At 36.2% G+C, this 25,619-nt stretch overlaps 1 pseudogene; it reads left to right on the forward strand.

Moving 5' to 3' along the window:
• Window positions 1–13,294: 13,294 nt before the first annotated feature.
• On the forward strand, window positions 13,295–15,807 carry LOC105179302 (annotated as a pseudogene).
• The last annotated feature ends 9,812 nt before the right edge of the window (window positions 15,808–25,619 follow it).

Consider the following 25,619-nt stretch of genomic DNA (forward strand, 5'->3'; position numbering starts at 1 on the left):
TTTTTGTTGTTGTTCTTTTTTTGACAATGTTATTTCTGTTGTTCTTTTTTTTCTTTGTTTTTCTTTTTTCCAACCAACAGTAGTGGGCTCATTACAATGAGTATTCATTATGGGAGAGTATGAGAAAAACAGGATACATGGGAGGGAAAACCTATAAATTTGATAATGTTGAGTACAATATATGGTCCTTGGTACATTGAATGAGTTAGGCAACTATGTGGGAATTAGAGGGGATAAGACTTATTTTATAAAAGAATGGAAAGTGCTGTAACAAATAACTTCAACTTTAGCCTTGAATGATATATTTGTTAAATTTCAGCATTTGAGGGAGCTAGATATCTATATAAATGGGCAGATAGTTGCTCAGGAGGGTAATGAGTCTGAGGGGGATGAAGTTGTGGTTGGCTTAGATGACAATGAGTTTTCTTCAGGGGGTGAGGAGTTTGATGATAGTGACAGTGAGTATGAATATAAAATGAAAGAAGATCAATATAAAGAGGAAGATGTGGCAGTTGAAAATGATGATTGTCCAATTCAGGAGGATAAGGAGGAACTAGTAGATAATGTGATCAGGAATGAAGCAAGGATGGAGGACATAGATGCAGGAATGGTCATGGAAGATGAGGATTTAGGTAACCTGTCAGGTGAGTCGAATTTGATATGGAGTGGTGACGAATTAAACTCTAATAAGGGTGGAAACCACTGTAAGTGTGAAAAATGTGGCTGCCAAGGACATAATGCTAGAGGTTGTGCTACCAAAACTGCATCAAATGAGTGTATCCCTGATGCTTCTAGCCAAGTCCCTCCAACAGGACAACCAGAGAAAATGCAGGTACATTTTTCTGTAATTGTTTTATTTTGGCATATTTTCTGTCATTTTTTTAATCTTTTTAATTTTTTGTAAAATTTTATAGGTTAGAAGAAAGGGTAAGGCAATCATGCAAGAAGCAGAACCTATATTGCATAGGAGAACAAGAAGTGTAAGATTCTATTTGCTTCATTATCTCCAAAATTATTGCTCTTGTGTTGTTGTTTTAATGGTTGTGTGTGGGTTCTATATAGGGACATATCCCAATTACTGCTCCTGTGACTACAAAACTTCATAATAGAAAAGCTCCAAAACCATCTGCAACTGCACCAAGTGTGTTTGAGCAATTTCAACAGTGCCAGAAATGAATGAAAATTAAGGAGCCAGCTTCTTTTGTTGATGCTGAAGTGGATAGAAATTCAGTGGATGAGTAAGAGAGTCCAGGATCAACCCCATCTATTGTCAAAGGGGGGAAAAATTTGTTACTTTTATCAAATATTAGTAATGCCATAAGTGAACTGCAAAAAGGCAAGAAAAATGCCTAAAACTTGTAATGCATTGGCAAAAAACCAATAATCTTTTGGTAGAGACTTGTATTCTTTTTGGCAAAAATGTATTGGCAGAAATGTACTGAAACTGTATAGTTTGGAAAATGTTATGAAACTGGAAATGTAGATGTGCAAAAATTTCATGTGCAGAAATTTGATGTTCTAATTGTGTAGAAATTTGATGTGCAGAAATTTCATGTTCTAATTGTATGTGTGCAGAAATTTGATATTGAAATTGTGCATAAATTTCATGTTGCAATTGTATGTGTGCAGAAATTTCATATCCCAATTGTATATATGCAGAAATTTGATGTGTAATTTTTGTTCCAATTGCAGAAACTTGTGTATGTGTGCAGAAATTGAAAATGCAATTGGCAGGAATTGAAAATGCAATTACAGTCCCATTCCCATCCCTTAATCAACACCAAACTTTAAAAAGTATAGATTGATAAACAATTCATAAATACATTCACCAAAAGCATTTGATACCAAATTCTACTTAAATACACTTAAATTACATACACCCTACTAAAATAAACTTAAATTACACACATCCTACACAAAGTAGAACCTAAAGCAGAAAATAAGAATGACAAATACATAAATTAATTTCCATTTTCTACGTTTTCTTTTCAGCTTTGCAAAATCCTGCTCAATCTTCTTCATTTCTTCAATCTTAGCTTCGTATCCGGAATATTTTGCTAGCAATTCAGGGATTACAACCTTTGCCCGAGCACACATTGGTGGATCTTTCCAATAAAAAAAATCCACATCCTTTGGTCTACACAAGAAATGAGGAAAAATTTGCAGAAAAATAACTGAGAAAAATGGGCAAAAAATTGCATAAAAATGAGAACATTTAACTGAGAAAAATGGGCAAAATTTTATAGAAAAATGAAAGCATTTAACTAAGAAAAATCGGCAAAAAATTGCAGAAAAATGAGAAACATTTAACTGACAAAAATGGGCAGAAAATTGCAAAAAAAATCGAGGAAAACCAATTAAAAAATGCAGAAAAATCGAGAAGAAAAATGAAAATTTCAAGGAGAAAAATGAGAGAATAACCTTGTAATCGTCACAAGAACGGAACCTTCTATCTGAGTTCTCATTAGTCCATGAAGTCCTAACCATAGCTCCCTTTCCACAGTAGCACAAAATTGGTCTTAAGATGGTAGACATGTTTTGAAGACGGGATGAGGATGATGTTAGAATATTTTATATTACAATCATTGTGGTCCATGTGACATAAAGTGTAGAGTGCACGTTAAGGATATTTTATGGTGGTAATTGAAAGGTCTGATTTTGATGGTTAAGTTAGCATTGAATTGGATTACAACCAAGGGTCTAGATACCCTCTCCTCTACCTCATAAAGAATTATAAAGGTTGGACTAATGGTTGTAAGTAAAAAGATCTTACGTAATTCCATAGTCTAACATACACTTCTAACCATTAAGAAGAACTGAAAAGAGAGGCTAGAGGGGATAATCTACACTTAAAGAGTTCTCGGTGATCTGCAAGTAATTTCAAGTAATGGATCAAGGTAAGAGTTTATGTTTATGTGAAAATTATGATTTGTGAAGTTCTTGGAGATTACAGAATTTATTTGATTTCCATGTACAGTAGTTAAATGGAAATTCCATAAAAAGTTTTACATGTGTTATCAGAGCCCGATTATTTAACAAGTCTTAATGTTCTAATGAAAATTTTGATCCATCATAGTTTATGAATCGTATTCCCCTGCGATTTAATCTTTGATAATCAATATTTAAGGTATTATTGATGCATATAGGTTTCTGATTTGATACAGTTTATCATGAAATGCTTGCTTCTATTATCATATATATGTATGTGCCAAAAGGATTTGAAGTTAGTTGTTTTCCCATTATTTCAGGATTGTCATATTTGTTTTGACATAATATTTTCTAATGTTTGATGAATGTTATGAATATCTGACATTTTAATGGATATTAATTTATGCACATACATGTGTTTGGCTTTTACATGTAAAGTTTATATTTGTGATATGTTTACACAAATTGTACGGTTTGTATATATTCAAGCACTAGCTTGTTAGTCACCAAAGTGGCCTGGTTGAAATGATAATTAAACATATAAACTAAACTTATTCGAATTGTTCAGGATGCCATTAAAGTTTTGATTGAACAATTAGGTTTTTTGATTATGCTGCTTGGAGGTCACCCAAAGGTGGATCATTGCAATATAATCAATGACATTATAGGGATTAATCAATAGACATGTTTTTTTATCCAAAGATAATATTCATGTTTATTTGATTATCCATAAAAGAAAATTATTCGGCATTATTATAGTTATCTGTGAATTTAAGGAAAACCCATAGGTTAACTTGAATATGTGTTTAAAGTTTTGGTGTATGATTGTCTGGATCTAGTACAGTTAAACTCAATGCATTACAGTATTGAGATGTATTAATGTCTTGCAGCATCACTGAACATGTTCGCATCGAGTAACTCTGTTATCAAGTATAACGGGCTTAACTACGCTGAATGGTCTAAACAAATTCATTTTCAATTGGGTGTTATGAATTTGGATTTAGCGGTAGTTACTGAAGGAAAGCCCAAAGCATAACTGATACCAGCACGGCAGCCGAAAAGTCATACTTTGAGGCTTGGGAAAAGTCTAATTGGTTGGGCTTAAACTTGATGAGGATGACCATGGCAGAATCAGTAAAGCCATCGATGCCTAAGACTGAAACTAAAGGAGTATTCCCAAATCGAACATTTCAGATAAGTCCATTGTTGGGAGCCTCATGAATGAGCTGACCACGAAGATGTTTAATTGGTTGTGATGCATTCATGATCATGTGATTGAGATGTCAAATCTAGCAGCAATGTTGAAGGCTCTGGGGATGGATGTGAGCGATTCATTCTTAGTACAGTTTATTATCAATTCTCTTCCTACTGAGTTTGGCCAGTTCCAGGTGAATTATAACACCATAAAAAGAAAAATGGAACTTTCAAGAGCTTAAAGCCATGTTGATTTAGGAGGAAGGGAGATTGAAGAAAATAAAGGAACACTCTGTCCACCTCACAGTTAATGATAGTGCTAGCAGCAGTAAAGAAAAACCAAGAAAAAGGGGTAAGGGTAAAGGAAAGACCCCAATGAAGGTCAATAAGGGTCATGTCCATAAAGAGCAGAGATGTTACTTCTGTAGAAAACTTGGGCATGTAAAGAAAGATTGCCCGAAAAGAAGGTTTGGTTCTAAAAGAAAGGTATACATTATGTTTCTGTATGTTTCAAATCAAATCTTATTGAAGTTCCTTTTAATACCTAGTGGTTAGATTCTGGTGCTACTACTTATGTGTCTCATGTTACACAAGGATTCTGTTCAATCCAGCCCATAAACGGAACTGAACAACACTTGTTTATGGGAAACAAAATGAAGGCACGCATCAAGGGTATAGGGACGTACAGATTGATATTGGACACTGAGTGTCATTTAGATCTAGAAAAGTGTCTCTATGTACCTGAGTGCGCTAGAAATTTAGTTTCTGTTTCAGTACGGGATAATACTTGCTTATGTTTTAAGATTACACATGGTACATTTAAGTTGTTAAAGAAAAGGTACTGTTGTGGTTCTGGTACTTTGCTTAATGGATTGTATCGTTTTAATCTTGATGAAAAGTTCTCTGATTTCCTGTTTAACATTAAGCACAGTATTGGTATTACATGTAGTGCACATAATGAAAATTCTGCTTCATTGTGGCATCAAAGACTAGGTCATATTTCCAAGGAAAGAATCATGAGGTTAGTGAAAAGTGAAATACTTCACCAGTTGGATTTTACTAATCTAGAGGCGTGTGTGGAATGTATAAAAGAAAAACAAACCACACATACAGTAAAGAAACTAGCCACAAAAAGCACTCAGCTATTAGAGATCATTCATACTGATATACGTGGCCCTTTTGACGTTCCTTCTTGGAGTAGCGAAAAGTACTTCATCACTTTTATCGATGATTTCTCACGTTATGGTTATTTATATCTGCTGCATGACAAGTCTCAGTCAGTTGACATCCTTGAGGTGTTCATTAATGAGGTAGAAAGACAACTAGATAGAAAAGTGAAAATCGTGAAATCTGATAGGGGTGGTGAGTATTATGGAAGGTTTAATGAGACTGGACAAAATCCTGGTCCATTTGCAAAGTTCCTTGAAAGTCGAGGCATTTGTGCACAGTATACAATGCCTGGTACACCTCAACATAATGGTGTAGCTGAAAGGCGGAATTGTACATTAATGGACATGGTTAGGAGTATGTTAAGCAATATTTCTTTACCTCTTTCATTGTGGATGTATGCTTTAAAGACTGCTACATATCTTCTCAATCGGGCTCCTAGTAAGGCAGCTCCTAAGACTCCTTATGAACTGTGGACTGGTAGGAAGCCGAGCTTGAGGCATCTCCGTATTTGGGGTTGTCCAGCTGAAGTGAGAATATATAACCCACATGAAAAGAAGCTTGATGATAGGACAACCAGTGGTTATTTCATTGGCTATCCTGAGAAATCTAAGGGGTATAGATTTTATTGTCCTAATCATAGTACACGAATAGTTGAGACAGGCAATGCTCGGTTCATTGAGAATGGACATATTTGTGGGAGTGAGGAACTACAAAAGGTTGACATCAATGAGATACGGGTTGAAGCATCTTCACCCATTATATCTAATGATGTTATTCATGTTCCTGTGTTGCATCACAGTCACGCGACACTACGGAACAAGAAATAGAAGTTCCTAACCCATATCTTGAATGTATACACAATGAACAAATGAATAGTGTGTCGGAGATAAATGAATCACAAAAGAAAGCCATGATACGACGATCTGAAAGGCAAAGAAGATCAACTATCTCTGATGATTATGTGATTTATTCTCTCGAGCATGAATGTGATTTGAGCATTGATAAGGATCCTGTCACATTCCAACAAGCCATAGAATATAGTAATTCTGAAAAGTGGATCGATGTCATGAAAGAAGAATTAAAGTCAATGAGTAACAATAATGTCTGGGACTTGATAGAGTTGCCTGAAGGTTACAAACGAGTTGGCTATAAGTGTGTCTTTAAGGCTAAGCGGGACTCGAAAGGCAACATTGAAAGGTATAAAGCCAGACTCGTTGCTAAAGGTTACACTCAAAAAGATGGTATCGATTATAAGGAAACTTTCTCTCCAATTTCTAAGAAAGATTCCTTAAGAATTATTTTGGCTCTGATAGCTCATTACGATTTAGAGCTTCACCAGATGGATGTAAAGGCCGCTTTTCTGAATGGTGACTTAGAGGAGGAAGTATATATGGAACAACCGGAAGGTTTTCTGGCCACAGAAAAAGAAACTATGGTGTGTAAGTTGAGGAAATCAATATACGGACTAAAACAAGCCTCCCATCAATGGTATCTTAAGTTTAATAATACCATTACATCTTATGGATTTATAGAGAACATTGTTGACCGATGCATCTATATGAAATTCAGTGGGAGCTATATTGTTATTTTGGTCCTGTATGTTGATGACATTTTACTTGCTACAAATGACACTGGTATGTTACATGATGTAAAGAAGTTTCTTTCTAAGAACTTTGAAATGAAAGATATGGGTAAGGCATCCTGTGTGATTGGAATAGAAATATTCCGGGACAGATTGTAAGGACTGTTGGGATTGTCTCAGAAAGGTTATATCACAAAGTCTTATAAAGATTCAAAATGGATAAATGTTCCGCAGGGATTGTTTCAATACAGAAAGAGGACAAATTTATCAAATGCAATGTCCTAAAAATGATTTGGAACGAAAGGAAATGGAATCATTTCCCTATGCATCATTGGTTGGGAGTCTCATGTATGTTCAAACATGTACTCTACCAGATATCAATTTTGTTGTTAGTATGCTTGGTCGATATCAAAGTAATTCCGGGATGGACCACTGAAAAGCTGCAAAGAAAGTCCTTCGGTTTACAAGGAACCAAGGACCACATGTTAATGTACAGAAGATCCAATTATCTTGAGGTAATTGGATATTCAGATTCAGATTATGCCGGATGTGTAGACACCAGAAAATCAACATTCGGTTACTGTTCCTATTAGCTGAAGGAGCTGTATCATGGAAAAGTGGAAAATAATCTGTCATTGCTACTTCCACTATGGAGGCTGAATTTGGGGCATGCTTTGAGGCCACTGTTCATGGATTGTGATTGCGGAACTTTATCTCAGGACTTGGGATTGTTGATAGTATAGCCAAGTCGTTGAGAATTTATTGTGATAATTTCGCAGTTGTCTTCTTCTCAAAGAATGACAAGTACTCTAAAGGTGCAAAACACATGGAATTAAAGTACGTTTCAGTAAAGGAAGAGGTGCAGAAACATCGAGTATCAATTGAGCACTAATATACAGATCTTATGGTAGTGGATCTACTGACTAAGGGTTTACCACCTAAGATATTTTCCGGACATGTTGAAAGTATGGGTATAATAGCAAAGTTCTTGTTAGCATAAAGTTATTAACATATGCATACAGTAAAATGATGTTGCTCACGATGGTATGATACTCTGAATTCGATTAAAGTGTTGTTTCTATTATATTTATCTTGTTATCTAGAAAGGTTATACACATGCATTGTAAGATAACATGTTGAGTCTTATTTACAAGACATTAAAGTTGAAGCTTATGGTATTTCTCAAAACAAAAGAAATTTTGAATTGAAATTGATTTGTGGTACATGGAAGGGATCATGTTCCTGTAGTAACATGTGACCGCCATGATCCATTAGTTTCAATTCTATTACAGTTGAATTTCAGAATGCACTTTTCCCTAAAGCTTCAAACTGTCACTTGAACCAAGTGGGAGAATGTTAGAATATTTTATATTACAATCATTGTGGTCCATGTGACATAAAGTGTAGAGTGCACATTAAGAATATTTTATGGTGGTAATTGAAAGGTCTAACTTTGATGGTTAAGTTAGCGTTGAATTGGATTACAACCAAAGGTCCAGATACCCTCTTCTCTACTTCATAAAGAATTGTAAAGGTTGGACTAATGGTTGTAAGTAAAAAGGTCTTATGTAATTCCATAGTCTAACATATACTTCTAACCATCAAGAAGAACTGAAAGGAGAGGCTTGAGGATAATCTACACTTAAAGAGTTCTCGATGATCTGCAAGTAATTTCAAGTAATGGATCAAGGTAAGAGTTTATGTTTATGTGAAAATTATGATTTGTCAAGTTCTTGGATATTACAGAATTTATTTGATTTCCATGTACAGTAGTTAAATAGAAATTCCATGAAAAGTTTTACAGATGAAAGCAAAATGGGGAAGAAATGGTATTTTTTCTCTTTTTATTAGTTGGTAATTGGCTTTGAGAGGGAAAACTAACATTTTCCCCCCAAAAAATTGCCACCTCAAGTATCATGTAACACTATAGTGCCACATGGGACTAAAAATCCCCAAATTAAAGAGCATGTGCACTATTTTCCAGCAAAAAATCCAATTTCCATTCGCCGCTATGCTTAATGACTTATTTCTGTAAATTATTGGTCAAAATGTCATAACAACGAAAGTTAGTGTACTAAAAGTAATCGCAAACAAAGTTAATGGACCAAAAAAAAACATTCCCTTAAAAAACATTATCATTTCTACTAAACTTAAATCAATCAATTAGATTTTTTCATGCAAATTTTGCAAAATTATATAAATTTAATTTGGTAACTGAACTTTGTAAAAAAAACAGAATTTCTGCTAAAATTAACTAATGGACTTACTGATTGCAACATAGTAACTAATATTATAATCAATAATTAATATAGAATGAATAATTAAAATATGGTATATTTTTATGGAAAATTTGCAATGTTAAAATAGTGATGGCTAATTTTAAGGCAGTTAACGTTGATGTAAAATTATATGAATCTAAAATCATATAATTATATGATTGTGTATGTAGTATATTTGTATGAAAAGTATGCAAGATTAAAACATTAATTGCTAATTTTAAGGCATGCTAAAACTTGCTGATTTCCATTGCAAAACGTAGAATGATTAAGTAAATTAAATATGGTAATATAAATAATAAACAATAACATTGATGGTCTAAATTAATTAAAATTTTGTATTTTAAAAAACACTTATTACCTTACCAATTTTAAACCAACCAATAGGAATATTTATTATAATAAAAATCAAAATTCTATAAAAATTGGAAAAGAGTCAAAATTAAATATATGTATAACTAGTGTGTTGCCCGTGCAATTTAATTACAATTAAAATAATATTTTATAATTATTTTTACATAAGTTAAGTGAAAGATTATTAAAGAATTGTTATAGGTACATTAGAAAATTAGTATAATATATTTAAAAGTAATATTAAGATTGAAAAGCAATCCACAGTTTAAATTAACTGACAATCAAAATTTTATGTATTTAGTTCCTTTGTTAACTGATATTTTTAAATAAATTAATTCTTGTTAAAATTAAACCAATTGATTAGATTTTTGATCCAATTTGACCAATTGAGGACAAATCTATATAATAATAGAACAATTTGTACGATTAATTCTAGAAATTTTGTCAAACTATTGCGGTCAAATATAAATAATAATAGATATGCCCAATTTAAAAAATTATTTCAGTTTTATAAATATGTGTTGAGATAGAATAAAGATGATTATATCAAAAATATAAATTTCAAAAAATAATAAAAGATAATTTTTGTGCATTTTGCTGTAATTTCTGAAAATTTTACATATTTTCTAGAATTTTGAAAAATATATATTTATGTAATGTTTGAAAATAATAATTTCTGAAAAGTTCATTTCAAAAGTATGAATTAAAATTAAATAATGTTAGTAAATATAAATAAAGTTAATTAGCTATATTTTTTAATTCAAATAAGCAAATGAAGTGAAGATCTCTTCGCATTAAAGAAAAATAATTAGAATGCAGCGTAAAAGTTTAATTAAATTATAAAATAAAATCGATATATAATGTGCACTAAAAATATATATGCGGGGTATTGGAATTTATATCTATATCTTATCTTATTATATTAGAATAAATATTATCAACATCACATATTAAATATGTCAAATGGATTGAAAATTATGACTTATGCTATTAATGCCTACTTACCAAATAGAGAATTTTTATAATTAATAAAAATTCAAAATTATAGAAAATTTATATTTGGTCACAATTGAGAAATTGGGGTAAAAACACTTCATTCATATATATATATATATATATACTTATATATATATATATTAATAGATATATTATATAATATATAATTCAATAAATCTTAAAATAATATATAAATATTATTTTATACGTAAATATATAATTATATTAATATTTTTAATACAATATTTTCTTTTAATTAAATTGATTTAAGAAAAAAAGCCGTCGTGGCCTTCCTCACTCCTAGGCACGACAGTCACCCAATAGCCAGGGCAACGACGTCGCCCAGACGGGGGCTGTGGGGAGGGGTTGGAGGGGTAGGGCAAGGGTTAGGGCAGTCCTAGGGTCTGATGGGTGGAGGAAGGGGAAGCCAGTCGGGCTATGGGCTGGGGTGGGGTTTGATTATTATTTTTTCAAATAATAATTTTACTCTTATAAATTATAATAATTATTATAATATCATTTATCCAACTTGTGATCCAACTCATTTTCTAAAGCCATGTAGGATTAAAAATTATAAAAAAAATATCCACTTGGCATGCCATGTCAATTTTCGGTCAAAAAAAAAAAAATCGGCCACTGAATAACTAAATTTAATTTTTTAAAACTTAATAAATTTATTAAAAAAATGGGTTAATTATTGGACTAAAATTAATATTAAGCATGTTTAACGGACTAAAGAATTATTTTTTTCTATAAAAACTTTGAATATACATAATTTTATAGGTATATTTTAATAGATATATTTTTTCTATATAAGCATGCCATGTCAATTTTCGGTCAAAAAAAAAAAAATCGGCCACTGAATGACTAAATTTCATCTTTTAAAACTTAATAAATTTATTAAAAAAATGGGTTAATTATTGGACTAAAATTAATATTAAGCATGTTTAACGGACTAAAGAATTATTTTTTTCTATAAAAACTTTGAATATACATAATTTTATAGGTATATTTTAATAGATATATTTTTTCTATATAAATTTTTTTCTATATATTTTTCATATAAATTTTTTTTTAAATAATTTTTATATATTATAGATATATTATAGGTATATTTTAATAGGCTTAGGTTGACCAGGTTGACTTGAAGGGACATTTTAATTGTTGTCTCTAAAAGAAAATAGATTTAAATTGACCAAGGGACATTGTGAGTCATTGTTCATAACATAATGGTGAACTTTTATATTTAAATTTTCACGAGGAATTTTTTTATATTGTATCATATTACAGGAGGTCAAATTAAATTTAACTTGAAATACAACCCAATGAAAAAGACAATTCCCCAACAACCTAAAAGTAAAAGGGGCTTTTACCATCAACCTTCGAAGGAGTCCCAACCCGCTAGCAGGACCTTGGGAGCCTTGAAGGGATTAAGACAACCCAAGACGGATTGTGGATGCCCATCAAGCCCTCCATGTAGCAGTCAAGTTAGCCATAAGGAAGACCTTAATGACACGTGGATGAACCTTATTGAAACACTTCAAAGGGGAAGTACCCCTAAAGGAAACATAAATATTTATAGAAGAAGTTCGGATTGTTGTAATTGCCCTACAAATAATGAGGATAGCTTTTCTGAGCAAGGGGGCCTTATCTGGAGAGATAAGCCTCCATCATCGAGGGTTATAAAAAGGTCTCTCTCTTCTCAGTAAAAAGTAATATTTTCTTAATATCACAAGCATAAAATCATTATTGAAAAATAGTGTGCCACTGAATTCTTACCTTACATCACGTTTTTTTCAGTTTAATTCTTGTTTTCATCATCATTTATGGACTAGAGCGTTGGAGCGCTAATTTAATTTTATGTAGAGTCCCTTTTCAAGATTTGTGAAATATTAGACTAAAATATCTTAAGTTAAATGTTACCTAGCGAATATCTTTCCACTGTCACAAATATAATTAAGAAGTTTAATTTACAAGTAAAGGTGAAGACTATAGTTTATCAGCCATCAACTTTTTTTAATCACTTCTATGTTTATAAAACTTAGAATTATTAGATTAATGTGAATAATTTTTGTTACAACAATGAATTTCATTCAAATGACAAATCTAAAACTCAAAAACTTTTAAGATTAAAAATGTGGATTAAGCCTTTGTTCTATTATTATTCATTATAATTAATTATAAATAATTATTTGTCCATCCTATATTAAATGTCGTGGCTGGCTTTATTTTTTGTACTTTTCATATAACATGCTTATAAGGTCCTAAAGTATGGGTATTGAAGGTTTTTGATCATTTTATTATAGGAGAAATAACTTCAAATCATATTGCAGCAAGTACATTGGTTATATTAAGGGGTGTGTTTGATCTTAGCTTTCGAAACACCTTTATTTACTTACTTTTTGCATAAATAACTATCTTTATTACATTTTTTATTTAATTAATAAATATAATAAAAATTTAAGTTCAGATTATTAATTTTGACTTAAACACTTGAACGTTGAACCCCATGGTGTCGAGTCATGGACTTTGTTTTTTTATTCATAAAGTAGCACTTCATTAAATCAGGAGATCAAGGGTGTTTGGGCCCTTGTTAGAGACAGAATCAATGGGAAAAAGGGGGAATCGATCCATCCAATTTACAAATTCTAGATACTTTTTCTAAAGATCCAATTGGGCTTAAGGTCCCAAATCTTTATAATCTGGCTAACATCCACTAGTGCTGCGTACTAAGCATCTTATATGGCACCAGAGGCCCAATTCGTTGTCAACAAAAACTAACGTAGCCAGAGAACCAACAAGCCACAAAACTTCAATACTGAATTAGTGAAACAACCCACGGTAAGAACTCCAGTTCACTAGAACCTAATTCCTCCAGTTCCTTCTCAGAAGCGCCACCACCTCTGGAGGTCGCCATTCTTTTTTCCGTTTGTTGGCACCGACCTATTGAAATCCTAGGGAATATCCAGCCTACTGACCCCCATATCACCCCTTTTCTATTCCCCGCGTCGGCTACGCCTTCTTGGTGGAGTTGGTTGGGGAAAATGGCGAAGAAGAAAGAGGGGTCGGTGAACGTTTCGGGGAAGCCGGAGCACTCGTTGGATGTTAACAGAGATGGCGGCATAACTAAATCCAATAATGGACGGAGCGCCGCCACGGCGCAGCGGCTCAAGGAATTGCCATCAACTCGTATTATGCCTGACGGACGTAAGCTGTGTTACAGTCAGATTGTTTATTACTTGTGATTTTTTGAGCCAAAGACTATATGAATTGTGTTAAATTGGTGATTTTTATTTTTCGTATGGCATATGAGGGCGTAGGAACAATTGTTGCTATCTTTGTGCAACATTCGCTATTTTTATTTGCACTAACATCTAGAGGTCTGCCCTAATCTCATCAAATCTAGTTTATCAAACAAAAGAAAAATAGTTATTTTTGCCGGTTTAGATGTTATTATCTGCAGTTGTCATGTGATACTTAGCTATGAGGGTTTTTTGTTATAAATTATGCAATGCAATCCCCTTAATTATTTATCTTATTCTTTTTTCCAATTATGTAGCTATGGCGCAAGACATGGGTATGTTTACTGTGCCACAGACGATTGGTAGTGTTTTATGCTGCAAATGTGGTATTTTAATGCAACCAAATGCGGCGAACATGTGTGCCAAATGCCTGCGGTCCGAAGTAGACATAACAGAAGGCCTTCAGAAGCATGTTATTATCATCCATTGCCCTGAATGTGACACTTACTTGCAACCACCAAGGACTTGGATCAAAGCTCAGCTGGAATCGAAAGAGCTACTGACCTTCTGTGTGAAGAGGTTGAAGAACTTGAACAAGGTTCGTTTGGTACATGCAGAGTTCATTTGGACTGAACCTCACTCCAAGAGGATTAAAGTCAAGTTGAGGGTCCAGAAAGAGGTTCTCAACGGAGCAATACTCAAAGTAACTCCAATTAGGAGTCGTAATGACAAACAACTTGTGTCTCATGATCCAAAGAGCAATAATTACAACTATAAGTATACTTTCTCGGTTGAAATCAGCCCTATTTGTCGTGAGGATTTGATTTGTCTTCCACCTAAACTTGCTGTCAGCTTGGGAAACTTCGGACCACTTGTAATATGCAACAAAGTGACCAACAGCATAGCTCTATTAGATCCATTCACCCTTAGGCAAAGCTTCCTGGATGCTGAGCAATATTGGAGATCATCATTTAAGGCCTTATTGTCGAGTAAGCAGCTGGTTGAATACATAGTATTGGATGTGGAGCCTGTTTCTTCTGAAGTCAATGTTGGTGGCTTAAAGTATGTTTTAGCTGATGCCCAAGTAGCTCGTTTATCTGATTTTGGAAAGAATGACACGATTTTTAATGTGAGGACACACTTGGGACATATTTTGAATCCCGGCGATTATGCTCTTGGTTATGACTTATATGGTGCCAACAATAATGATATCGAATTGGACAAGTACAAAGGTCTTGTGCTCCCAGATGTGATACTTATTAAAAAGAGCTATGAAGAGAAGCGCCAAAAGAGGCGGGGAAAACCTCGTTCCTGGAAGCTTAAGTCTCTCAATATGGAGATTGATAATACCTCCAGAGGTAAAGATAATGAGGAGAAGATGAATTCAGAGTATGAACAGTTCTTGAGAGATTTGGAGGAGAACCCTGATTTAAGATTTAATCTGTCCCTTTACCGCAACAAAGAATACCAGCCATCAGAAATGGCTTCTATGACTGATGGTGAGGATGTTCCTTCTGTTCCATTAGACGAGTTGCTTGCAGATCTTGATTTAAGTGATGAGGAAGAAGATGGTGATGGTGATAATGATAGTATGAAGGGCGCGGTAAGCATTTTTTGATAAGCTGTATGGTTTAATGTTTCTTGATGCTTTGTTTAGGATAGACTTCTCTCAAATCAAAATCACTCCTGATATTATTGGTAAGAAGATTTGTGAAGCATGAATTAGAAACCTTAAAATTGTTTCTTGGCTTCATTTTACTTTCATAGTTATAGGTTAAATTCAAGGAAGTGGTAAAAGAGCTGCTCCAGATTTACCTTTGTTTCTTTCTGTGTTCAAATTCAAGGGAGGTGTTGAAATTCTGTTGATATGTTCTCATGGGAAGTTATACCCAACTTCTGCCTCATATATTTATTTTTCTGGAGATTCTTGTAATAGAAATCTGAGCTTTAATGTTTTTGGTAGCCCCCACTTAGAGTTCCTCTTTCCTTTCCTTACATGTATGACTTTTGTAGCTGCCGCTGAATTTTGTTATCCATATCTATGGAGGAACTTCATTCACAATCATCTGTGGTTAACATTAAATAATCCAATACTTTGATTCAAAATTTGAAGTGAGCTATTTCCTTGGTATTTGAGAATTATTGATGTAGCTAAATGGGCGGTATCGGTTGCATCATACATTTTAGGCAAGATTTTTCATGGGTTGGTGCATGTATATGTGTAATGATTATGATTGCCATTTTGTAGTGTCTGCTATTATAGAGACTCTGAATTTTTGCAATATGTCTCGTTGCATGGAATATGCAAATGGGTCATGCTGCACATGTTCATGTGCGATGAGTATAATCGAAGGGACCAAATTGTACTACTATTTTGTTTAATTGGAAAAAAGAATTAAGTGATGCTTGAGCACTTATTAACCTCTCTTTATTTTTTTGATTTACAATCGACCAATCTAAATCATCAAACATCTACTAATATTTATATATGTGCAGCTCAATTCCTTTGGATTGTAGTTCAAATTTAAAAAAAGATACAAGGAAAATGAAAAAAGGAAACGGACGTGGGGGCAAAATTCATGGTAAATATGTATCACGATATGACCAAATTTAACTTTTGTAATGCAGGAATGGTGGTTAAGGGCCGAAGGTTACCAACCTTGTGTATCGATACACAACAAATTTAATTTTTTTTTATTCGAATAAGATTTTGCGGGATCAAATTAATCGCAAAAAGTAGATTTTTTCTTGTGGTAGCTTCCTTTGTTTCACTTTTATTCTCTATTACGTAATTTTGTATGTAATATTTCCTTTTTTTTTCCCTTTTTCTTTTTCCATTAGGCTTCTTTTATTTTTCTAGTGGTTTGTTTGTTTGTAATTGAGTGATATGTTTGGGTAAGTTTTCTGTTGGGGAAATAGGTATTAATTTTGTTATTATAGTTGGAGTGGGCTGCTGATGGTTAATCATTGCTTGATTCTTTTAATGGTTGTGTGGTACAGATCAAACGTGTAACTCCAATAAGTTTCTTACTGAACAGATTCTTTAATAATTCTTTTGGATTTTTAGTAATGGGAGTACCAAGTTGTTTTGCTATTTTGAGTTCAATGACGGAGCAAGAAAAGTTATGCGAGTGAACTGATCTAGATTGGTATTATAGAATAGAATTGTTGATGACAATAAAAATGACTTGTTATTAAGGTCGCATTTGAGTCCTTGATTTGAACGTAATCTTTACGCAATTGTTATTTTTGCCAGTGTAGATGTTATTTTCTGTAGTTGTCATGTTGTACTTAGCTATGAGGGTTTTTCTTATAAATTATGCGATGCAAAGATGTTATATCTGTGTCTTTTACATAATATTCTCCTTAATTATTTTATTTTATTTTATTTTTTAATTATGTAGCTATGGCACAAGACATGTGTATGTTTTACTGTGCGACAGATGATTGGTAGTGGTTTATGTTTCAAATGTGGTACTTTAATGCCACCAAATGCGGCGAACATGTGTGTCAAATGCATGTGGTCCGAGTTTTAATGAGTTTCAATTTGCTCCATTCAAGTTTTAATATATTATTATTTTAATTTATAGTTCTCGATGATTAAATTTTTTTAATAATTATTATTAGTGTCTCAATTAGGTATCAAATTATATGGATGTCACATAAACACATTAAGAGGTAGTATTAAAATTAATGTGATTTTTAGTAATATTTTAGATATTTAAAGAAACCTAAAAATATTTTAGATAATTTTTAGAAATCTTCTAGATAGTTATGATTTGTTGAGCAAGTTATCAATTACAATCACAAATGTATGATCAAGAACCTTCCACCATCTACTACAGCTAGGCTTGTAGGAAGATGATATGTGTAGAGAAAAAGTACGCAATAAACTACAAACTATCCTTCTCCAAGCTTTCTTGTTTCAGCTCCTCTTTTGTCGATATAGCCAACACCTTCCAATCTACCTTGTTCTTCATATTTCTAAGTAATTAACTTAATATTCTTTCAATCACCAATCCCCTTTTTTTAAAGTAAAACTATTTGTAGGTGCACGTGATTCTTACGAGTATATAACAATTATAGTGTGAGATAGAACAAAAAAAAATAATAATAAACAACTCAAAAACGTAGTGAGGTGATGAAAAGGAAAGAAATATGTAGAAAAATAAATTGTGGGGTAAAGTAAGAGAGACAAAATAAATTATAATTATAAATTTTTTAGAAAGATGAAAGATCGTTATAAAAAATAAATATGGAGAATGTGGGAGAGGAAAAATAGTTGTAATAGGGTTCATTAAAATTATAGAAGTTTGTAAGGGCAAAAATATGGAGAACGTGAGAGAGAAAAATGGAGTAGTGAGTTGAGTAGGGAAAAATTATAATTATAAAATAATTAAAAAGTAACAGCAAGAATCACAAGTTGGGGCAGTGGTGTTTGATTTTGAATTGCTGTGCTGTTTCAGTCAGGCCGCGAGTCCAAATTAATTGCTATAGCAGAAGATTCCGTGTTTGAAAATCCAAGAAGTCGAGGGTTTTGAATTTCGAAATTAGGGTTTTGCATGGGAGACGCGGCGCTGGGGAGGAAGATGACGGAAATTGGCTCCTATCCGGTCACAGACAATTGCTTTAGCAATATTGGGGATGGAGGTCGGATTCCTATGGATAAAAGAGAAGTCTTGATGATGTGGGGGGATATATCGTATCTAGGGTTTGGCCAAGCGAACCCTAGCGATGACAATGGAGAAAGTGATGCAAACCAGTCGCTGGCTAAATTCAATATTGAGGAGTTCTTGAATCTGGCGAACAAAGTGGTCGATGGTGACTATGCGTCCATGGATGCACTGAAAAAATTGCAGGTGTGGTGGGAAGCTAAATTTGGGTGATGTGGGTCGAGACAGGAGGTGGTGGCGCCGGTTATGCGTCAGCAGCCATGGAAAACGCTAGTGCCAATGTCTATGACCGGAAAACGCACGGGAGAAATACATATCCTGCCGGAAAAGAGGGTTGCAGTGCCTGAACATGCGAAAGATGTTGTTGCAGCAGAGTACGGCGACAAGCAGCAGGTTCCGGCTGGTTGCTTTCAGACTGTTCCGACGAAGGGCCGTATAGATGGGCCGGCGGCCAGGTTACTGTTCAATTTGTCCGATCAGCGAAGGCGGTGCGTTGACGATGATAATCAGGTTGAATTTCATGTGGATGAGTGTGCTGAGGTGGCACACGTAAGTGGTGACGTGGAGGCTGACATGGCGAGTAGTGGGAAGGATGAGGTGGACTGCGTGGGTTCGAACAATGCGATAAATGCTGCTGCCCAGTTGGAGAAACGGGTGCATGATGTGGATAAAGTTCATGAGATGGCATACAAATAAGCCCCTAAGGTACAATTTGGTCCCACCGAGTTATTTATTGGCAATGTTCCGTTGCATGCATGTCCTGAGCCTGTTGTGGATGATTAAATAGCTGATGTTTTTAATAATTCCTCCTGAAAAACTTTATCGTATATTGCTCCGATGGTACAAAATGGTGAGATCATTGCAGGTCCGACATTGGATTCCATTCAGAAGGGTTCTCGACGATGGAGATCTATGGCTGTGAGATATTTTCTTGAGAAACGGCCTTACTTTCATTACTTGAAGGAGTACGCCGAATCTGTATAGCCAGCTTTGCGTGAGGTCAATGCGACTGCAAATGAGTTCTTTTTCTTCCAATTCAAAACGATTATTGACATGGAAGAGGTTATTGAAGGGGGACCGTGGTTGTTCCAGTACACCTATTGTCCTGCAAAAGTGGGAACCAAGTATGGTGATGAGAAAGCTCAAGCATAAGCAAGTTCCTGTTTGGATCCGGTTACGTCACCTTCCAATGGAACTATGGACGGAAGAAGGGTTTAGCACGGTGGCTAGTGGTGTGGGGAAACCGTTGTATCCGGACGCCATTACGAGAGCATGCACGAGACTGGATTTCGCTCGTGTGTGTGTGATGCTTGATATCAGCTCTAAACTGTCAAAACATATTATCATGATGAGTCCTGATGAAGATGGAGGAGAATCGACCTGTAAGATCGACATTGAGTATGAGTGGTTGCCGCTAAAGTGTACCAATTGTATGACGTTAGGTCATAGTGCAAAAGAGTGTGGGGTGAAGAAAGTGGTCCAATCTAACAAGCCTCCGGTGACTGTCTATGTACGCAAATTGGGTCCTGCTCGAGATGGTTGTGAGAAGGGGACTAACCAGTTAGCTTATAGCGAGCAAGTTGAAAATCGAGACATACTAACGAAGGAAACGAGGCTGAGTTGAGTGGAAAGGGTAAGACCATTGTTACCTATAATGCTTTTGATGTTTTGCAATTGATTGATGAAGCAGATGAAGTTCTTGGGGGTCCTAAAGCACACAGCCCCTTGTGCCTTGAACCATGTTGAATGTTGGCATATGGAATGTTCGTGGCTGAACAAGCGGGACCACTAACTAGCTGTCAGAGATCTAGTTGCGGAGTTCAGGTTACAGTTATTTGGTCTTATTGAAACTCGTGTTCAGTTGAATAATGTTGCTCGTATTCAGTCTTTCTTAATGCCCTAGTGAAAATGGTTTGTGGATTATGCAACTGTTGGTAACCGTATTTGGTTGGCATGGGATGATAACTCTATTAATGTTAATGTGCTATCGTTGGGATTTTAATTTATCCATGCTCGTATTACATTTAGAGCCTCGCATAATCCTATTATCATTACTATTATTTATGGTGCTAATGAGGTAGCTGCTAGGAGGGATTTTTAGGGTACCTTGGAGGCTCTAGCGCTAAATTGTGTTGATATCCCATGGATGGTTGGAGGGAATTTCAATGCAGTTAGAGATCTTAGTGAAGTTTGTGGTACGTCGGGCGATATAAGGATAGCGATGGAGGAATTTAATTCCTGTATTCAGAATAGTGAACTTTTACCATTGCCTATGCAGGGTGAATGGTTTACTTGGCTTACTACAGTGCTAGCCCGCACAACCTTTGGAAGCGGCTGGATAGGATCCTCACGAATAATATTTGGATGTTGAGATATCCGAGTTGTCATATACATGCCTCACCCCCCGTATGTTTGATCATTCGCCCTCGGTGATTTCTGGGGACTGTCAGAGGCAGTTTGGAGGTATGTTTCGATTTGATAACTACCTTACGCTCTCACCGTCTTTTATCTCACGAGTGCAACAGATTTAGCAGCATGAGATAGTTGGTATACCTATGTATGCGGTCACTCGAAAGTTGAAAACCTTAAAACCTATTTTTCATGAATTAAGAAGGGAGAAAGGGAACCTTTCACATAACGTCCAGCTTGCAAAAGCGTTTCTTGACATGGCGCAAAATCTGGTAAGTTTGAACAGACATGATGAGTTTTACATATATTTAGAGCATTGTTGTCGATTAGTGTATGCAAAAGCAACCAAGTTGGAACAAAATATGTTACAATAGAAGGAAAAGATGCAGTAGATGAAGGAAGGAGACCAGTGCACACGTGTATTCTTTCGCAAGATTGCACATCGACGTGCAGTGAAGAGGGTGTTACAGATTAACAATGGTCATGGAGTCACCCAGATCGATCCTAATGCGGTGAGTGAGGAGTTTGTCTCCTATTATCAGTACTTACTTGGCGGAAATCGACGACGGGAAGTGCTGGATCTCCGATTTTTTGCGACCTTGGGCGCAACATCTTTTTGACGAGGACGAAACCTCGCACCTTATCAAGCCCTTCACGGCTGAGGATGTGAAACTGGCAATGTTTGATATAGCAGAGGACAAAGCTCCAGGGCCAGATGGCTATTTGTCTGGATTTTTTAAAGCTGCATGGACAGTCGTGGGTGATGAAATCACTAGAGCTGTCTTGGATTTCTTTGCTATGGGGAAACTTTTAAAACAGGTCAATTGTACACTCTTGGCGGTTATTCCCAAGGTACACTCTCCTATTACTGTAGCTGACTTTCGTCCCATTTCTTGTTGCAATGTGATTTATAAGGTTATTGCTAAGCTACTGGTCCAACGTTTGAGTGTGGTCTTGGGCAAGCTAGTTAGTCCTTGTCAGGCGGCTTTCATACCTGGCAAGAGTATTGGGGATAACATCATAATGGCACAAGAGTTATTCACCGATATAATCAGAAGCGATTACCTCCACGGTGTGCCTCGAAAGTGGACATACGTAAAGCATATGATACTGTGGAGTGGGATTTCCTCCTTGCCATACTTCAATTATTCGAGTTTCTGATCATATTTATGAGATGGATTGAAGAGTGTATTACAACACCATCATCCTCGGTGGGCTTGAATGGGAAGGCACACGGTTTTTTTGTGGGCTCAAGAGGGCTTCGCCAATGTGATCCTCTATCTCCATACCTCTTTGTCCTTGTTATGGAAGTGATGCACTTAGTCTTCCAACAAATTATTGAGCAAGATGGACGCTTCCAATTTCATTGGAAATGTGAAGCCTCCAATATCTTCCAACTGGGTTTCGCCGATGATGTTATCTTATTCAGTCGAGCAGCGGTGGACTCTATACGTGTATTCAAGGACGGATTGCATCGCTTTGGTGATTGGTTGGGGCTTCGGTTAAATGAGCAAAAAAGTTATCTCATACTGTCCCGAGCGGCTCAAAGAATGAAAGAGGAGCTGCTGACGATGCTTGAGTTCCAGGAGAGACAACTGCCGATGAGGTATTTAGGACTCCCCTTAATATCATCTAGACTTTCGATATCTGATTGCCTACCCTTGCTGAATAAAATTGAGTTTCATATTGCTGGATGGGAGGGGTTGGCTTTATCATATGCAGGACGAGTGCAAATTATTGAATTTGTGCTTTCGTCCCTTAGTATTTATTGGTTTTCGGCTTTCATTCTCCCAAAAACGGTCATTAATGAAATTGAAAAATGCTTACGAAAGTTCCTATGGAAGTCACGGGGAGTAGTGGGTATGCTACAGTTGCTTGGAGGGAGTTGTGTAAGCCGAAAGATGAGGGGGGTCAAGGATTGAAAGACATTGAGACGATGAATCGGGCCCTCATGTATAAAAAATTGTGCGATGTTATCGTTGTGACATGACATCAATTTGGGTGGAATGGTTACACCAAGGACGACTTCGGTACTCCTCTATTTGGAATATATCTGAAAATAGAGGCTCATGGTGTTGGAAGAAACTTATACGGTTAAGGGCATGGCTGTGATCAGAGGTTGTTTACCGCCTCGGTAATGGGCGGGATTTTTATTTATGGAGGGACCCTTGGCACCATCTAGGCCCTCTTATTCAGAGAGTTCCCATGCACCTATTGTTACGGAATTGCAGAAATCCAGTAGGTTGTGGGCTGTCATTTACGAGGGTTAGTGGCAATGGCCTTCTATCATTGACTTCGAATGTTTGGAGATGTTGCAGGTACTACCTATCATTCACAGAGGTAATGACCGAATTTTGTGGCGGTTCTCGGGCAACATTGTCACCACGCAAGCCCTCTATCGCTTATTTGATCCCCTGGGTTCAAAAGTAAGCTGATATTCACTACTTTCTGGACCTCTAAAAATTTCTCGGCACATGTTCATTCTCTGGTTCGATATTCAGGAAAAGCTTGCTACAACGGACAAGCAATGGTTATCACATTTAGGAGGATGTGTCATATGTATTGGGGACAACTTGAAGATACACACGCATTTGTTCTTTCATTATCAGTATAGTAGACGTTGTTTGACTATTATCAGACGAACTATTCGATTTCTCTGGCCTAACAGACAGTGGCGGATGGATATTGAATGGGCTTCTAGGAACTAGAGGGGCAAACACATTATTAACATGGCATACCGTGCGCTACTTGGGCCATGCGTTTATCACATTTGGAAGGAACGCAACATGAGATGGTTCAAACACACTTCGAGGTCGCCGGCTATGTTAGCTAGCTTAATCATAGAGGATGTTAGATTATGGATTATTAGCAAAAATCTTCCTAGCTCTGTTAGCTCTAGTGCACTTTATAGATTATGGCGTATCCCTTGGTCTGTCGAGGGATAACATATCATTCGAGCACTGTTGTATTATACCTCCTTTAAAATTATTTATGATCAAGTTTTTTTTGAAATAATAAATTGAATGAGGAGGTAAATAACAAGAAAAAATGTAGAGACAATGGACACTCAAAATTCTCTCTTCTCTCTCACACACTAGCACACCAAAAAATACACACACTAACACAAATATTTTCCTAGCTCATTCTTCACCGGCAGGCGACTCGGGAGACTGCGGCGACTCGCCGGCGGTTGACTGTGAAGTGGAGGAGGATGGAGGACAACAAAGGGAGACTGCCATGGTGGAGTTTCATCATGAACCGCCACTTTCTACCGCGGAATACGGACAGTCGGGGGACTGTTTGGAGGCTACAACAGGCGACGTTTCGTCTTCTACTTGCCTAATAGGCTTTGGGGATGGAGAAGAAGTTGTTTGGCCGGAAAAGATGGAGTTTTGACTGCTGGTTCGTTGCCTTCGGATTTAGGGTTTGGCACTGCCATGTGCAACGTGAATGGAGAAAAATCGGCGACTGTTCATTCGCTTGAATTTAACCTCGAGGAATCCTCATCCTTGCAAACAAGGTTGTTGACAAAGGAGATACCTATGCCATGGAAGCTCTCAAGGACCTGAAGAAATGGTGGGAGATGAAATTTGGGGCTGTTGCTCGAACACCGGCGACTGTGACGAAAGTGGACGCTCATCCTCTTGCTCGAGGATTCAGGCAGGCTTGCAGACGGCTTCTGACGCCGGCGAGTAGGTTTCAGACGACTGAAAATAATGGGTTGAAGGCTGCGTCATTTCAGTTTCTAGCAGCGGCGTGTTCCAATCGGATTTCTGCGATGGAGGCGCGTTGAACGTCTGCCCAGTTTTCGGCGACTGTTGTTGACATTGCATCACCACCTGTAACTATTCAGACTTCTTCGATGGTGACTGCAGCTCCAAAATAGCTGCTGCCGATGACTTCTCTGATGAATGGCGATGGCGAGTTGTCGGACTCATCGCTTGGTGATCACTTGATCCCGAAGGTACGTCCTGATCACACGGGTATTTTTGTTGGGAATATACCGCTGCATGCAAGTTCGAAAAATTGCTTAAGCATTCAATAATACATCCCATAAAACCCCATCATACATTACCCCAACAATGCAAAACGGGGAGGTTTTGGTTCGTCCGTCTTTGGACACAGTTTGTGATGGGTCTAAATGATGGAAATCTACAACAGTAGGATATATTTTGGGGAAACGACTGTATTATCAAGTTGAAGGAATTTGCTCACTCGGTTTAGCCAGCTTTACGTGCGATCACAGTGACTGTTAATGGCTTCTTTTTCTTTTAGTTTAAACCTGTTATTGAGATGCAAGAGGTGATAGAGAGGGGTCCGTAGCTGTTTCAAGGACAACCGGTAGTACTCCAGAAATGTGAACCGGGCATGGCTATGAGGAAGTTGAAGCATACACAGGTGCTTGTCTGGATCAAACTTAGGCACCTTCCGATGGAATTCTGGACAACGGAAGGATTGAGTACCGTTGTGAGTGAAGTGGGTACGCCCCTTTACCCAGATGAGATAACGAGAGCATGCACGAGACTAGATTTCGCTCGTGTATGCGTGATGCTTGATGTTACACAAAAGCTGCCAAAACATATTATCATCATGACACCTGATGAAGATGGAGGGGAGACATCTTGCAAAGTTGATGTTGAATATGAATGGCTCCCAACGAAATGTACAGGTTGAATGGCATTGGGACATACTGCGAAGGATTGTTCTCTGAATAAATCCAACAAACCTACTCAGCCACCGGTAACTGTATACGTGCCAAAAGAAACGCTCCCCGATAGCCACCGGCCACGGTTTG

Source organism: Sesamum indicum, unplaced genomic scaffold (assembly GCF_000512975.1).
Source record: "Sesamum indicum cultivar Zhongzhi No. 13 unplaced genomic scaffold, S_indicum_v1.0 scaffold00139, whole genome shotgun sequence".
In the NCBI taxonomy this organism is placed as follows: domain Eukaryota; kingdom Viridiplantae; phylum Streptophyta; class Magnoliopsida; order Lamiales; family Pedaliaceae; genus Sesamum; species Sesamum indicum.